The 11,458-nt window shown below is 40.3% G+C and overlaps 1 long non-coding RNA gene across 5 annotated transcripts in view; it reads right to left on the reverse strand.

The window, feature by feature from the left end:
* Positions 1-10,391, reverse strand: part of LOC116094017 — a 12,589-nt gene extending 2,198 nt beyond the window's left edge. The window contains exons 1-3 of one of the 5 annotated variants that reach the window (XR_004119929.1): positions 10,096-10,391; positions 4,257-4,414; positions 2,186-2,281 (exon numbers count right to left, since the gene is read on the reverse strand). This is a non-coding gene — a long non-coding RNA (uncharacterized LOC116094017). Of the gene's footprint in view, positions 1-2,185; positions 2,282-4,256; positions 4,462-10,095 lie in introns of all 5 variants that reach the window. The other 4 variants (XR_004119932.1, XR_004119928.1, XR_004119931.1 and 1 more) reach the window with 4 other exon arrangements.
* Between the last annotated feature and the right edge of the window lie 1,067 nt (positions 10,392-11,458).

The raw sequence follows: 11,458 nt of genomic DNA on the forward strand, positions 1-11,458 counted from the left end.
GGAGAGGGAGAGGGAGAGGGAGAGGGAGAGGGAGAGTCTAAGGTCTAAGGTCTTGTTTAGACCTTGCCCAAGATCCATGGCTCACATCTCTGCTTTCTATCTTCTCATGGGAACAAAGGCTTGAACACCATATAAGTAAAGTTCTGATCTCCACTCTGTTGCAATTGCCTAAGTTGTTCAGAATAGTCTGTGATTGCCACACCCATGCCGTGATAACCACCCCTCCCCTCCAAGCACACATTTCAAGAAAAATTCATTTTTTAAAAGTTGTAAAGAAAGACAAGCCTGGGATATGTTCAAAGTCGTGTCTCAATAAAATGAAGTAGGGGTTAGAAAGAGGGCCAGGTGCATAAGCATGTAAGCAAAGGAGGCTATATCCCAGCATCCATGAAAAAAAAAAATAGCCACAAAAGGGCCTGGGATACCTACAACTACAGCATGGTTGGAGGGGTTGTGGGGTGTCAGTGGAAACAGGAGGATAGCCAGGGCTTACTAACTGACAGCCCAGCTTTAGGTCTAGTAAGAGACACTGGCTCTAGGGAATAAGGCAAAGAATGACTGAGTAGAACACCTGACTCCTCCTCTGGCCTTGGCACATATGAACACAGGCATGTATATGCCACCCACCCCCCAATACACCCACATGCATATACATCACACACACAAACGAACAGAAAATAGATAGCATTTCTCACTGAATGCTTTCCTTTTCCAAATGATCATATAAAACACTTTTAAAATATTAAATTCTACCAAAAATCTACCAAGACAGGACATCAAGGTCGTGCTATGTTTTCTTAGAACAGCTGTCTGATTTCCTGACAGAGCCTCGCCTGGGCTGTGGGGATGTTTGGTGAATCAGGCTAAGCCATAGTTGGCCAGGATATTCCCTTTGCAGTGAGGCGAATTTACCCAGGATGGCTGGGCAGGACTGTGGGATGGCATTGAAGCAGATCAAGAGAAATCAATAGAATCTCCATGACTTAAAATGTTCTAATCTTATGGTGGTGTTGGTGGAGAATGACCTTAATGAAAGAATTTGATAAAAGCCTTTGCTTTGCAGGATACACTTTAGTTGCTAAAACATGCTTATGCAAACTGTCTGAATCGTCTCACTCCACCAGAGGCAATTTGATTTATTTCAGATAAATGCATATTCAGTGACAAGGCTGCTTTTAAAGTGAAGATTATCTTTAAAGGCCCATTGAAAATGAAAACTACAAGTCCATAGACTCTCAGCTGTGTTTCCATGACTAACAAGATAATATAAAAATAGTTCAAGTTCTAAAATTATATTGTATGAAATTAACGGATGCATAGGAATCAGTTTCCTCTGAGCTTCAATAATTAACATTTTAAATAGAGCAGTGACACACGGTAATTATAATATTAAAACATGAAGGTAATCAAAAGCTCAAACAGGGTGCCCTGGGTGTCTGAAAAGATTTTTTAAATGTCATGAGAACCTGCACTATTGATGCTGTTCATCTCTGAGAGGCTGGCTGTCCCATCTGCAAAGCAGATGGGAAATTCACCTTCATATTTCTCTAGCGACACTGGTTCTGATATTTCTGGTTGGATGCAATGTCCCCATGGTTTTTTTTTTTTTTTTCTGGCAAAGTGAAGCTTTTTTGCCTACTTTTCCTCCCCCTCTCACCTTGCAGTCTTTTCCAGAGTGAATCTAATCTCCCCTCACGCATAATTCCTATTTACTTCTCCTCTTCTTTAGACCTCTTGCTTCCGGGTTTACCGTGCTCAGCCCGGTTAATTCTCCACTTCTTTCAATTTCCCTACGGTCTTAATTCTCTTATTTTAAAATTAAAGTCAAATGAAAACTTAACATCTGTGAAGGCCCCTCACCAGCTCAAATTACTAACCCTGTTTTCATTAACACTGTTTTGTTAGAGTGAAGGACAGAGGACATCCTGTGTCCTTCATTGCGCATGTCCAAGTCTCTCTTCGGTCTTGATTCTTATTCTTGCCCTTAGTCTCTGTGAATCTACGGGGCTCACCTGAGCCTCTGTGCTGGGCAGAGTATTTGCGAATTTAGTCACCTTGTTCTTTTTTTTTTTCTTTATACTAAAAGAATAAAGATTTTTATTAAGCATTGTAAGTTGCATTCAATAGCCTCTGGATACACCACACCACAATCCATCAACAGTCAATCAGACCCAACAGCAGTCACCTTGTTCTTAAAATCTCCTTGCACAGAAGTAGCTTGCGATGCTTTGTTTGCTTGGTTATTTTTCTTCTTCCACTCCGCTCATGTCCATCTTCTTCCCTGTTGAGCCAAAACTTCCTTCTTTGTTGTCCTATTCAGATTCTAATCTATTCATTCTACTTACTCCACTTGTCTACCCAACCTGAAACTTATTCATTCATGCTATTAAATGTGTGTGACTGCAACTTAATTTTAAACGTCATCTCTGTCCTCAGAGTTAAAGGTGTGTATCCAGGAGCACCAGAGCTTACAGAGATGTCACTCACTGTCATATTCTGGGAGATGCTGTATTATCTGGGCGATGCAATCCGATAGTCAATCAATAGAACAATGGATGCACGATGCATAAATTAGCCTTGACCTTGCCAGTCTGGTACCTCTCAGCCTCCCCAGCTCTAGCATCCCCGGTTTGTGACGCCACTTCCAATTTCTTGTTAGACGTTAGCTACAAACATGAGCCCATTATCCTTCACGTTATTTAAAGTGTAAAGATGAGAAATTCACCATGGATAAGAATGAATGTTTGTCTAGCTTCACTTATTCTTCAATCAAACAACCGGCCTAGGGTTGATCCGTAACATTCCTTTGTTTTGTTTTTTTGTTTTTGTTTTTTTAAATTGTCTGCTTCAGCTACTTCTGTGTTTTGATTTTATAGATACCACTCCACCGTGTATATTGTGTTTCATCTTTACAACCACTTTGTTCTTTGGGGGGATTTACATTATGCTTCATAGAACCATGGTCCTGGTCAGATCTTTCTGTCACTCAGACTCCAGCTGCATTTCTACTGAGGAGCACAGTCCTGCCTACTGTCCAGGCATCCCACACAGGCACCTAGCAGCATTACTGTAAACACTTGCCCTGGCCCTTTAAATGGATAAGCTGAGAGGCCAGAGAAGTAAGCCATAGGTCAGCTGGACTGCATGGTCTGCCCTTATCCAAGAGCCTCCTGGCCTGCACTTTATGTTGCCTCTCTGGCCCTGCATCTTTTTTCTTAGGTCCCCGTTTTCAGTCAATCCCACTCTTTCCCCAGTCCCTCCCTGAGGATTTGTGTACCACCTCTGTTTCATCTCTATTTCATACACAGTTACAGTTAAAATACATCTGTCCCTTGAAGGACATGAAACCAACCAGATCAGCCATGTTCTTTTGGGGACAAACTCTGAAATAAGGTCGACCCCATCAAATGATCTTTTCATGGGGGTCACCTTAGACTGTCAGAAAACAGATATTCACATTATAATTCATAACAACAACAAAATTACAGTTACAAATTAACAACAAAATAATTTTATGGAGTTCACCACAACCTGAGGAACTGTACTAAAGAGTTGCAGCATTAGGAATGTTGAGAACCACTGTTCTAAGGACTGCTGAGAATTTTTAGCTACAAGATTAACCACTGTGACCACCAGAATCTTTAAAAAAATTTACCTCACAGCATCTATTACCATCACTGAATCAGAACCCCTGATGATTCAAGTCCATTTTAATGAGCATATTTTATAACAATGTATAGCAAAAATAAATCCTTTCTCTCTATGTGTAAATATTAGAAAGTCTCTTCTAACTTTATTTTTCCCACCTTAGTAATACACTGCTTGTTCACTAGTGTATGATAGACTGGAGAGGGAAAATAGAGTTAATGCGCCTGCGTGTCTGGCCTGCATCTCAGTTCTCCTCAGGCCTAGGAACTTCTGGCATCAGGGCAGCAAAGATGGGGATCAGATTCAATTGTTTTTCTAAATGCTTAATTGTCCATTTGTAAGAGAAAGGCCAGGCTTGCATTGAGAATAACAGAAATATTACTGCAAGAGAGATCTATCTGGTCATGCTGTGCTCATTTCAAACATTTGTAAGGAAATTTAAGTTGCTATGGAACATAGAATCAATGAGTGAAATATACAAAACAATAGCAAGCTACAAGGGGAAAAGCAATGAAAAGAAAAAAAAAAAGGTTGGAACAACAACAACAACAGCAGCAATAACAACAACAAGGTTAGACCCAGGTGACTCTACAACTGAAAGATCTCACCTTAAACCTGGGACAGATCCTGTGCAGTCCAGTTCTAGCCAATGGTCCTGTCTCTGGCCAGTGCCTTTCCAGAATAGGTAACAGGGTCCATGAAGAGGAATGTACTTCAGAGCCTAGCTGTTCCCTCATGCTCTTGCTGTTTCCTCCTGTGCCCAGATCTCAACATAGAAGATATCAGACATTTTGCTGAGTCTTGTGATGATTTCTGACGATGGAGTTCAACAAATCAAGTCTAATGTGCTCCAAAGTTGCTATGACCCTAGAAGCCCAAATCCCATATCCATCTGTTTGGAATGGATATTAAACATTTTCCCCTGGGCATTTGGGAAGGAAGATGTTACATTTGTGGCTGGATATGAATTGTTAAGGAAGAAAGGGTGTCAGTGACGACAAACATCCTTATTTAACAAGCTAGAAAATGGAGGACTAAAGAACTTAATTGAATTATCCTGTGTAGTGAAGCAAATTGTTCACATTCAAGAATCAACTATTCAGAAATTGTTTCTCTTGGTCCCATTGCCTGGTGTGTGTTTTTCCTGTAAATAATCACAAAATATTATTTTCTAAAATATAAGCCTAGGAACTGACATTGTAAGGCATATGGGAACATTTAGATAATAAAAGGCTACTAAAATCCTCATTAGTATGACCTTTTTATACAAGAGCAATGGCATTTAGGAGATAAATCCTTTCCACTGTACTTTGTTCATAACCTTGCTAGAACATTGGCTCATATTGCATATGGCAAAACCAAACACATCTAATAAAACCCTAATGGAATGCCTGTGTGGTGCATGAAAGACTGAGAGCAGACATGAGAGTGCATGGGAAGTTAAAGAAAGAATATTACATGTGCAAATAGGGTCATAGGATGAGAAGTGGTAAGTCAGGGCTTAGGTAAGCTAGCAGGGAATAGTGACATAGGCTTATATAGATAGGGTCTTATGTGATCTATACATTCAGTAATTCAGTAGTTAAATTTAACATGACTTTCCTTTTACTACTACAAAAACCTTGCCAGTGTTCATTCTCCATGTTTCCCAGATAAGTAGCAGAATGTCAACCAGGAAGTACAAGCCCAGGTGCTTTCCTTCTTCTATGTGAACGAGAACAGAGGCCATAAACGAGCCAACGCCATGAAGAATTTCAGAGAGATGGAAGGCCAGTGTGATCTGAGGTATGGGTGGCTGTGGGGGAGAATCAAAGCCACAGTGAATGTGGAGGTGATGTGGAAATGACAGGAAGAACCGCATAGAGGTGACAGCCACACTTGACAGCTTCGCCTTACATTCGGAGGTGACAAGTCCTTTGTTGCAACCTTCAAACTGTTTCCCAAACCATCAAGCATGCTATGACACCTCACGCCTGTGAGCTTTGGATAATAGTCTAATGTGGTGGGAAAGGCAACAAACCAGAGCAGGGGTTGTTGTCACAGGAGTGTCCCCTCTCTCCCCTGAGGCAGCATGGAGGTTCGGGGTGAGGACCACACAGCTGCTCTCTGCCTTAGTGCTGGGGCTACTTTCATCTTCTTGGCAGAAGCCAGGGAAAGGAGGACAAAAGAAAGAAAGCATCAAATATCAAATCCAGAGTTACCAAAGATGAAAGAGAGAGAGAGAGAGAGAGAGAACAAGAGAGAGAGAGCAAGAGAGAGAGAGAGCAAGAGAGAGAGAGAGCAAGAGAGAGGCATGACCATGAAAGAGCATGACCAAGTAAACTAAGACATGTGGCCCTGGAGCCAAAAGAGAGGATCTTAGGAAGAAAGGAGCTTTTGCCTAAGACTTATATCCTATTCTCAGACAGCATAAAGGTCTTATATAAGATCACCTGATCTCAAGGGAGGGGCAGTGTTGTATGTTTGTGGAACTGAACTTAGTCTCTGTCTTAGGATTTGTATTCCTGCACAAAACATCGTGACCAAGAAGCAAGTTGGGCATGGAGACATTTCCTCAAGGGAGGCTCCTTTCTCTGTGATAACTCCAGCTTGTGTCAAGTTGACACAAAAAGCCAGCCAGTACAGTCTCCACTATTTAATATCAACAGAGAAAAAGAAAGAAATGATTCGAATTTCCTCACAGTGCAGTCTGCTTCAAAATAGACATAAAAACAAAATGAGAAATAAAAATCAGAGGCTCAATTAAATAGAGATATACTAATCTAGGTTCAATGAAGAAGGGAATTATGGGATATTGATTATAGAAAAAATATCCAAAGTTGATAAAAACATAGCTGTAAAACTATTGACTCCCCAGGAAAAATAATTATAAAACAGCCTGTATGAAGCACTATTAATAAAATGTCAATATACTAGATAACAAATATTTTCATTTGCTAACTGGGTTTCTAAAGAGAGAGTAGCAGATGTCTGTCATCATTTATAGAAAATAGGTTTTTTTCTCAATGGGTGTGAGGTCATGTAGAAGATAACCAATGGAACAAAGGATTATAATATAATGTGAGCTCTCACAATCTCAAGACAGGGAAACATTCTTTCTACTTGTGCGGTGATTTGTGCAGAGTGAGCATGTTCACTAGCCATGGCAATAAACCAAAGGGCGGGTGGAGTTGGGGAAACAGCTCTGGAGTAAGAGGAGCTAGTGAGTTTTCAAGGCAAGTGCAGTTCTGAAAACAGTGGGAAGGGTCATAGCATCAGCCTCTGACACTTCCTTCTTTCTAAAGCCTATCTGTTACACATTTTTCTGAAACTGGGCACTCAGTAAATATCTATTCTACATTTTGATTCAAACCTTCACCTCTTTAACTCATAGTCAATAGAAGACCCATTTTTACCCACATAGCCTGACCTGAGACTCTAGTTCACATAGCACTTTTTGATCTCATTTGGGCCATCAGACTCTGGGTCAATAATTGAACTCAGAGAGGACAGAAGCCACAAGGGCAAGTGATGGGGCATATAGAAATAAGCCTTGGATGGTCACTCACTCTCTGATCTTTTCCAGCAGATGCTCTAAAGGCTGTTGAGACAGTTAATTATTCAGACTGAATTAGCTGAATCTATTGAGGGGCTGACAGAGCCCTGAGATAAACATCTGCCTAGCATTCCCTCCCACACATGAGAAGACTCGAGTCAGGCTCTGCCTGATTTGAGCAACTTCATCCTACAGTTAATGAAGGGCAAGAGAGAGTTCACCTTCACAGTGAGTCACAGATAGAACATTGGACAGAGATGAAAATCCAATGAATTTTCTGTATCATATTTAGTTTTTAGTAAATGACAGAGATATTCCCATATCTCTGAAATATCATTTATCAAGAAATGGTATGTAAATATAAACTATGAATAGACACACATTTGGACTCATTAAATGCTGACTTCCAATAAATATGTATATTTGTATGTATCCTCTGAGCTAATATGTAAGTTCATGCATAGATATATAGATGCTTTTTAATGTATATGTCTGTGTCTGTGTGAGCATTGAGGAACAGAAATAGAGAAATAGTGAGAGAGCAAGAGTTAGGGAGACAGTCTTAACCAGTAACACAATCTTAACACAGTAACTGTGACCTGGGACAAACTACCCATACATAAGAAGTTTTGGGTATGGTCTGTAAGTTTTGGTCCCTCTGAAATTCCTTTGTTTAATGATCCACAATACAATAGAATTGAAATTGGGACCTTCTGGTGGTCTTTAGGTCAGCAGCTCTGAGCTCAGAGAATGAAATTAGCATCTCCATAGAAGAGGCAGGAGAGGGGTTCTCCCCTTTCACTCAGGAAGAGAAGGCCTCACCCATGAAGCAGAGAGTAGCCCTGTCAAATAATCCATGCTCCCTTCATTGTGGACTTCCATCCTAATGAGCTGCAAACCATTCCTGCCATTACGAAGTCTCTATTTGTCCTTTTTTCATAGCAGCTTGCTCTGACTAAGACAGTTTCCTTGTTATCTTATGAGTCTGCACTATGACTCAGTTTCTCCATCATATGCAGGATTTAATAAAATGTCATTCTCAAAGGTCAGTTTTAATGTATGAGTAAGGCTCACTTTAGATGGTTCATGTGTGTCATAAGAGTTAATTCCTAGATTCTCTGCAATGATTTATTTCCAAGTTCATCTCCTTCGGACTCTATGCGAAGATAGCCAAAGTGTGAAGTATGTCCAGATACAGGTTCTCTGCAAGTACCCAGGATGCAATTCACCTGTGAGGCAAAGCATGCTCACTTGGCCTCTCTCTTCCCCAAGGACCCCACGCAATGTCACCAGCACGTTAAATTTGTATGTATCCTCTGAGCTAATATGTAAGTTCATGCATAGATATATAGATGCTTTTTAATGTATAAGCCCCTGGGCCAGCAGCTTTTCATTAATGTCATTAATGGTTCCTAACGTGACAACAGAGGCTTCCTAAGCAAGGTTGTGACTCTTCTAATCTGTATGCCATCATAGCTGAGAGACAGTCACAGGAACAAATCACGTGCACTTAGAACAAGATCGCACTTGCCTGAGCCATTCGCACTGATGAGTATATATTTCTCGAATGTATTATATACATATTTAGTGATACTTGGCTGCTGTGGTGAAACTTGTCACATAGGTCGTTGGTGTGAATGGCAACTGATCTTGTATCTGGAAAGCACTGTAAAGTTACTGAGAGGTGTGGAAATGCTCATTAACTTTGAGTATCCACTGTCAGACCTATGAATTTATGTTGGAGAAATGGATTATGTGCTAGATAGTTACAAATCAATATTTGTCATAATAGTGTGTAGATGTTTAAGGCAAATCGAAGTAATTGGGAAAAGAATTAAAAATACATTCATAAATAAAATAGAACCGAATAACATTGAATAAATTATGGATTGACATATCATAAAATACACGGAAATACCATTTCTCATGTGGCCTTTGCCATGCCTGTTTAGACACACAAATGCAAAAAGAAAAGTTCTTTTTATAAATTAGCTATAGATTAAGGATGTTCATTACTTACAGAGGCTTTATTTTGTGAAATAAGAACTAAAACCTAGTATCATTCTAAAGCATTGTGTTTTTCACCTCCTGACATGAAATATTTTAAGTGGAATAAAATGTGAAATGTCCCCTTATAATGTGATAAACAAAAACCTGCATTTTGCAACTGGCACGAGTTCAGCAATTTAACTGTATCTCTTTTTTCTTTTGCTTTCTTTTTTTTCTGGAAAGGTCTTGGAAATCAGACGACCTTCTGTAATGGCCACAGGTAATGGCAGCCTTATGTAAGCTGCAGACTCAGTCTCGTCGCACATCTTAAAGTCTGTGCTCCACCAACCAGTGGTTTTCCCAATCAGCTTTGTATTCCACGCCCACTGGTGTTTTAAAGCCTGGGTCATGGAGGATGGAGGTACCTGGATGAAGCCTGTGTTCCGTTTGAGCGCAGTGGATAATGAGTACCGGAGGACAGGGCGTGCTTTTCCGGCTCAACGTGCGCTTTCCTGTTTGCACTCAATTCATGGCAAATTCTTGTAATTTTCTTTAGAAATGACTGCTATTAAACGTTCCGTTTCTTCCCCATGTGTCAGAAATATTACACTGCACCATATGTTAAATTTTTATTGAAATAGTTTTTTTAAAAAATCTACAATCTAAGGTGGCAACTGACCTCCAAACAGCCAAAGTTGACTGCTAGGAAAAGGATTTGCCACTTTCAGCACATCAATTAGAAATGATGAGCCTGTGTCTCTACAAGACAGGGAATCATTGTCTTTCAGCTCCACGGCAATACCTGGCTGCTTCAATTTTACATCTATAAAAATGTTACAAGTTCTAACAAACAACCTTAATGAAAACTATATCCCGACCGCTTCCTAAATTTTGACCTGACTTATTTGTGATTAAAGGCTTACTTAGATTTCCCATAAGGATGTAGAAAATTCAGCTTTCTTGATAAAGTGCCATCTTAACCGCTTTCCTTGATGTTGTGGCAAATACTTCACAAAGCAATTTAAGGAAGAAAGGGCTGCTATTGGCTCATGGTGTGAGGCTGTCGTCCATCACGGAGGGAGAAGGCAACAGGAGTAGAAGTATCTGTTCACATGGTGCCCACAGGCAGGAAGCAGGGAGAAGTGAAGGCTCCAGTCTCTTCTCCTTCCCCTCCCCCTCTCCCTCCCGCTTCTCTCTCCCTCCCCCTCCCTCTCTCTCTCTCCCCACGTCTCTCCTTCCCTCAAGGCTGATGCTTACTTTTAGGACAGTTCACCTCAATTAACCCTGTCAAGAAGATCTCACAGACAAGTCATTGTTTCCTCATCAACCGTCAAGCATATTAACATCACAAGGACTATTTGAAACTGTGTGAACAAGCTGGAGAGATGCCAGAGGACCCAAGTTCAGTTCCTAATACCCACGTGGTGGCTCACAACTACTTCTAAATCCAGCTCCAGGGGATCCAGTGCCCTCTTCTGGTCTCCTTAGACACTTCACACACAAACTCAGAAACAGAGAAAGAAATAATAAAAATAAGTAAAGTGTGGAAATCATATTATTGTTAGCCTGGGAGTTGAGTAAACATGCAGAGAAAATCAAAAGAGTAAATTAGGAAACTGTTATATATTAGAAATAATTATTTAGATAATTGAAAAGTCCACCCTTAGAAAAAATAACATACATTCATCTCCATTATACACAAAAGTACAAGACTGGAATTCCTGCAATGAGAGTAATCTATCTGTGACAATAAGCAAAGTATAGCAGACCTAGAAACAATACTCTAGCAACAATCTAAGCAATAAAACCAGTTAAGATTAGAGAGGTGTCTCAGTGATTTCTTGCTTCTCTTGCAGAGGAGCAGGGTTCAATTCCCAGTGCCTATGTGGAAGTATCTGTATGGATTCCAGGGAATCCATCATCCTCTTCTGGCCTCCACAGGCACTGCATGCACAATGTGCACATATATACATGGAGGCAAACATCCATATAGATAAAAATAACAAGATTAGTTATTGAAACAAAGCCAATCTGTTATTCATACTGCTTGCTTCAAAGGGCAGCAAGGTAAATGGATTAAGAGAGATGTTTCGTTTTGTCTTGTTTGTATGTCTGTGAATATATATCACAAGTGTACAGGGGTCTATGAAAGACAGAAGACAGAATCAGATCCCTTAGAATTAGATTTACAGAGGGTTTTGATCTATCCACTGTGGGCACTGGAAACTGAACTTGGGTTTCCTGCAAGAGCAACAAGCACACTTAACATTGAACATCTCTCCAGAC

Source organism: Mastomys coucha, unplaced genomic scaffold (assembly GCF_008632895.1).
Source record: "Mastomys coucha isolate ucsf_1 unplaced genomic scaffold, UCSF_Mcou_1 pScaffold16, whole genome shotgun sequence".
Lineage (NCBI taxonomy): Eukaryota > Metazoa > Chordata > Mammalia > Rodentia > Muridae > Mastomys > Mastomys coucha.